General features: G+C 38.1%; 1 long non-coding RNA gene across 21 annotated transcripts in view; it reads right to left on the bottom strand.

The window, feature by feature from the left end:
• LOC134152437 (uncharacterized) overlaps positions 1–6,204 on the bottom strand; it is a 377,211-nt gene that overhangs the window by 109,287 nt on the left and 261,720 nt on the right. The gene's annotated exons all lie outside the window — the stretch shown is intronic.

The following is a 6,204-nucleotide window of genomic DNA, read 5'->3' as shown; positions in this document are numbered from 1 at the left end:
CCACTGTGGATGGAGGTAGCAAAAGGGTAAGGTATTAAAAGTTGCACCACAATTCACAGGAACTGTGCCCTGCACCTGCATTGGGCTGTCAGAGAAGGGAGTTTCTTTCCCACGCCTGCAGGGAACCAGGCTCATGATGCACTGCTTACACAGACACATTTCTGTAATTTTATAGTGTCTGTGGGAAATGAATGTCATTGTATAACACAACTAATCCTTTATCAAGATCATGGAAATCCTGAATAAGACACAAAAAAAGAACAAGACAAGGTTTGGAGCAGTATCCCAAGATTTGTGAAATGAAATTGATTTCCATTCAAATCAGGTCTTTTACTCTTCTTGAAAATGTCAAGGTGTCAGCCTTGGCCAATACCAGACTATGATTTATAGTTGAGACAAAGCGATAATACTCAGGTGACTGTCTGGAACTGTACTGCAGTGTCTAGAAAGGCTACAGTTGACAGTCAGGTCTTTGCTTAACCAACTTGCATTGGTTATCTAAGATCAGCCTTTCTACACATTTCCTCCCCAAACCCTTGATAGAAAAATGATAAAACATATAGGCTTGAAGATTTACTTAGATCAGATAAATAAGCATTGTGAAGGGAGTAGGTTGCAGAACTTTGGAGAAACACATTAAAAATAATCTTTTAGCTAAACTGCATCTTAGCTGTTTGGATGAATACCTGTAAAATGTAGGACTGAGCGCCTGTTTCAGCACATGGGTGTGTTTTAATCCATATGTACAGTCTATTTCTGTAATCCGAGTACATTAGAAGTACAGAAAATGACAGAAAGTTTTCAAATAGTAAGAATAATATACCTTATGTCATTTTAAATGAAAGACTAAGAAATCACACTTCTAATCTTACTCTTCCAAAAGAAGATCAAAATCTCAGTACTATGGCTGAAGTGGCTATCACATAGACATTAATTACAGTTTATTCAATAAATAGACTGATGGATTAAAAATTACCTGCTTAATATTTAGTCAACCACTGATGAGGTTCTCTTTCCCAATGACATAAAGTTTTGCTTCAATAAAGGTAATGGAATTAGAATCAGAGGCCAGATTTATAAACTCCTATGGCTGGAAATGTAGAGGCAGGATAATGTTAAGTACCTAACACTTTAGGTGCTGGCTCCTACTAGCTGCAATTGGAATTAGGCATCTTCCAAGTAGCTCAGGCCATGTCTTTTTCTAATGTTTCTTTCCTTATTCCTTTAGCTATACTTGAATTTGGACACTGACAAACAGGAGCCATCAAGGGTGATCCACTGAAATGCGGTCTCAGTATAGTGGAGTGAAAAAGAGAATAAACATGATATATGGACAAGTCAAACAAAAGAAAAGAGGAATTACTAGCACAGCTAATAATATAATTCCTGACAGCACTGCTAATAACACCATTACTGACATAATGTGTCCAGTGCTAGTACTAGTATGTGTAAAGGATGTTGACAAATTAGAAAGTGTTCAAAAAAGAACTAGCAACATGATCTCATGTTTCCAAAAATCTAACCTCTAGTAAGACACTGAAGATACTTAATCTCATTATTTTATAAATGAAAATGCTAAGAGGCAATAGCAAATAACCTTTTAAATTATCAAGAAAAGATTCAGTAGCTGGAAGCTGATGCTAAACAAATTCTGATTAGAAATATGCCTATATTTTAATAGTAATGTAATAGACCCCAGGGACACTGTTCCTGAGATTATTATGGATTCTCTGTCATCCCAAATCATAAAATATACATGCTAACCACACAGAAATTGTTGGTGTTGATATGGGAGTTGCTTAGTGAATGCTTTAGCATGGTTTCTGGAGGAAGTCAGACTAGATGATCAAGTTCCTTCTTGGCAGCAGATGTATGATATTCTTGCTACATGTGGGAGACACGAGGGAGGAAAGCAAGGGAGATCAGGAAAAGAAAAAGAAGGAAAGAAGGAGATGCTTCCTTGCTTTGTGCATGCAAGGTGCAAGCCTTGTGTGGTGCCATGTTTTGTGGTTCAGTGAACTGCAGATGGTATCTAGAACTTGAGGGGTTTCAGTCCCTCACAAGTTTTACAGCAGTGCAGGAGAGTCTGTTACTCCATTGAAAAGACCATTGTAGCTATTGGAGTCACTACTTCATAGTCTGAGTTAGATGCACACAGAAGACTACTTCACGGAGAAAACTGCAGAACCCAGTTTCTCTCCCTAACAAGTGTGCTTTTTACTGGCTATTGCAGAAGATCATTAGAAGCATTTAAATTTTTCAATCTGAAACGTAGCAGATGTGGATGCCAAAACAAAGTTGAAAAGTTGACGGATAATAGATGAATATTGGGATATGAGATCCCATCATTTGCTCTGTTGTGCTTCCTTGTCTTCCTACCCGCAGCAGTAAGCAATTGTAAACACCGAGAGAACAAATAGCACCAACTGGTCTGTAAAAAAATTTACAAAATGTCTTCTCACTCTAGCACAGTAAACTATGATCTGATCCTGACCACTGAATGCTTCACTATTATTCGCATTAAACTGCAGCCTCAGAGTTCCAACCAAAATCAGGGTCCCACTGCGTTAGTCATCATGCTGCCACTTAGAGACTGTCAGTCCCATCCAAAAGAGCCCACAGCCTATCTCATCAACAGAGCCAGGGCATCAGAGAGAAAGGAAAGGCACACTCACTGAAATGGACCTCAAGAGAATTGCCTGCATTCATGCTGAGTCTCAGAAAGGGACTAAATATTTAGTCATTGATGTGAGAAAGAAGACGAGCACATAAAGTACTGTTTGGAAACATTTGAAAGGTTTTTTTTAAGTTTCAGTTATTGTACATTGTAATTTTGATTTCCCACTAGCATTTAAGGAATTATGATTTTAGAAAGTCAAACTGCAGCCTTTGGAATTTGTTAACTCATAAAAGCCAACCACTGCACAAACCCCAGATACCTGCAACACCCAGAACAAAACTCACGCTAAGAGTCAGTCTGGAGAGCTTTCTAAGATTACACCGATAATCTGTTTCACTTTTAAACACCTATCATTTTTTTTTTTTTTAGAACTGGGTGCCCCAGCAGCTCCTAAAACATCAATATTTTGATCTTCTCCCTCTATTTCAGTAAGAAGCATGTAGTTCAGAATTACCATCCAAAACATGATGGTGACATACACCAGGAAAGCTCAGTCTTCTAGATTTACAATGTAATGGTCAAACTAAGTTACTGAATGCTCTGGGGTGTGTATAACCATATTAGTAGAACCTATAAGCACTGTATATCTTCAGACTTGTAAGAAATCTTCCTAATAGAGACATGAATCCTCTTCTTGTAGTGAAATGTTATAAATCCAGCCATAAAAAATGGCTGCAAGCAGCCATTTTACATGCCAGACTTGCTAAATGTCGATGCACCCACTGCTCTGGACATGCAGAAGTTCGGATGTTCTGCAGGGCAAGTGCTGCAAAACTCAGCATACGGATGAGGCTCATGTAGTCTGCCTGATCAACTGCAGAGCTACCCAACCAGTCTGCTGTAAGTGTGTACTGCATGCCTGCCATATGCCCTGCGCACAACCCTCTGCTACTTATCCGCTTCGCAGCTGAACAAGGACCACCAAACATCTGGAACTGTGATTCCAAGTAAGTGCTAGTACTGTATAATTCATTGGCATCACTGTCCTCAAAGGCAGCCACTTACTCTGATGAGGAGAGTAGCAGGAAATTATTCCATATAATTCCATATTATTCCTCCCCCACCCTCATTATTAAATCTAATGTTCTACAATTTCTCCTGCATTCTGACTGTGTGGAAATCAGGGCTATCACGCCATTCTTCAGAAGAAAATGAATGGCAAGGCAAGCCTTAGCTGGAAACTGCAACTAGCTGTCTCATATATGTCTCATATATAACCTCTGACAACTGTTTGTTTCTTAACGGGGCTGAGGGAGGGGATGTACAGTCTGCAAAAGGTTTCAGGAAGGACCAAATCTGAAGGTTCTTCATGTTCAGGATGAAGAACCACCATGGTGTCAAATGAAGGCAAAAAGTGAGAGCAAGGCTAATCTGCACTCTAAGGAGAAAGAAGCTGGTGTCTTGTAGGGCCTTACACTGGAGCTGTGGAAGGGACTTTGATCCACTGAAAGCAAGGAGATGATTACCACAGTGGAAGAGAAGATCATTTTTAGGGAAGGTGGAAGGTGACAGCTACTCAATGTAATGGTCTTTATGCAGTAATATTGTGATTCTATTTCATAGAATAACCCTTAGCAGAAAACAACAATTAATCATTTAATTTGTAGAGATGAGTATAGATAAAGCAACCCTTATAGGACAATATTTCTCTCTCTCTCTCTCTCTCTCTCTCTCTGTATTAATGTTTACTGTATATATACACCAACATAAACACATAATTTTTAGGAGTAGAGAAAAATGAAAATTACACAAGGATCACATAAACTTATTTCTATACAAATGTGTCTTTCACATCAAAGGCAATTTTTAGAGGTGAGATAGTGCAGAACGACAAACAGTGAATCACGAGGGCTCTTCCACTGCTAACTATCTCACTTGCAAGAAAATTAGTAAATAAATTGGATAATGAAAATCTACTTTATGCATTGAAGATGTTATTTTCATCTGATTTACCTTCATCTGATGGAGATGCTTTGAGTAAAGGGAGGCATTATTAGAAATGCACCGTGTTAGGAAATATTTGAATTTGAAATTAAATCCTGTGCTAAAGTTTTCAAGGAAGTATCTACCTTCACTGAAGTCTTTTCAGGCCTCTACTTATTTCTACTTTAAACTTCTCACTGATTGTACTTTAAGCTCCATCAGTGAATGTAAATGGGGTTTCGCTATACGTTTAGTGCATTCAAGCATTCTTTGTTACAGTTCCCACCCTGCTGCATTATGTGAGCTCTGTCACGGAAGTCCAGCAGTCGGTTTGTTTTCTGCTATTAATAAAAGAACCTACTTTTCCCCACTTCTTTGAAGAAGTTGAAAGAGCTACATGCTAGAGGGGGAGGTGGTGGGGAACAGACTGTGGTGTAATCCCCAAACGCAAATGCTGTCTAGATTAGAAACCTCCCTGAAGAAAATTTACAAATGCTAAGACTGTGCTTTTTGTGTGATGAACACTAGAGCAATAACTTAGCCACATACTGGGTTCTGCCTAATGCTTAAGGAGCCTACTAGGTGAAAAGAATTAAATGGAAAAAAAAATCTTCCAGTTGGCTCTGTGCCAATGCCATCCAATCCTTTCAGTATCCAGTGACTTTACTAAGGGAACTATTTTCATTTGTATTTCATCATTGAGGTATCTTAATACAATACTTAGGAATCTGTTAAAGTAAAAAACACCAAATGGGATTTACACATTGTCAGTGTTTTTACATAGTCTAGGAAAAGCTTAATTAAAGGGGTGGGACACATCTCTGCTCAATAGCTGTTTTTTCCTTCATATCTTCCCATGCACAACACATGCACACATCAAAGAAAAAGGAGTTGGGGGGATAGTGATGGAAGAAACCACCCAGAACCAAACCCCAAAATAACAGCCCTAAACTGCACAGCACAATCTTGATGATTTGCTTTGCCATGTAAATAAACAAACACGCTCCTCGCAGAGAATCAGTTGTAACAGCTAACAGAACATTATCTGCCTTTTTCCCCACAGGATACTTGTATTGTTAAAACTATCATTACTGTATCTAGTTTCTCATGCAATTACAGACTAATCCTTAATTCCTAAATAAGCAGGAAAAAGATAGCAAACCCAAAAGCCTACCAGATAAACTTTAGTGTATAATCAGCTGGATGATTCCATGATGAATTTTAAATCCAATTTATTAGCTTAAAAATGTTTATAAAGATGAAAGAATTCTATCAGTGTTGATCTTAGTAATCTTATGTTCACTTACTCTCAAGAGCTTCCACAGTCCATCCACCTGTTACTCAGACACTGTAAGTAAAATATAGCTTTACATATAGATTAATATAACTAGATTAATGCACCTCATCTCCTAACTGCAGTATTGCAGAGGAATGGAACGATGCAGCAATCAACAAACTCTGAAGATGCCTATTCTAAGTATCAAACAACAAAAAATTTTAACAAGGAGATGGATGTCTCTAACAGACACATTGTTTAGACAAAAATACTTTAAATGAACATAACAAAGTAACTCCTGTTTTTAATTGAGTGATACAGTCAG

This window comes from Rhea pennata, chromosome 1, assembly GCF_028389875.1.
Source record: "Rhea pennata isolate bPtePen1 chromosome 1, bPtePen1.pri, whole genome shotgun sequence".
NCBI classification, from domain to species: Eukaryota; Metazoa; Chordata; class Aves; order Rheiformes; family Rheidae; genus Rhea; species Rhea pennata.
The sequence above is the reverse complement of the archived record's forward strand: the minus strand, read 5'-3'. Positions and strand labels throughout refer to the sequence as shown.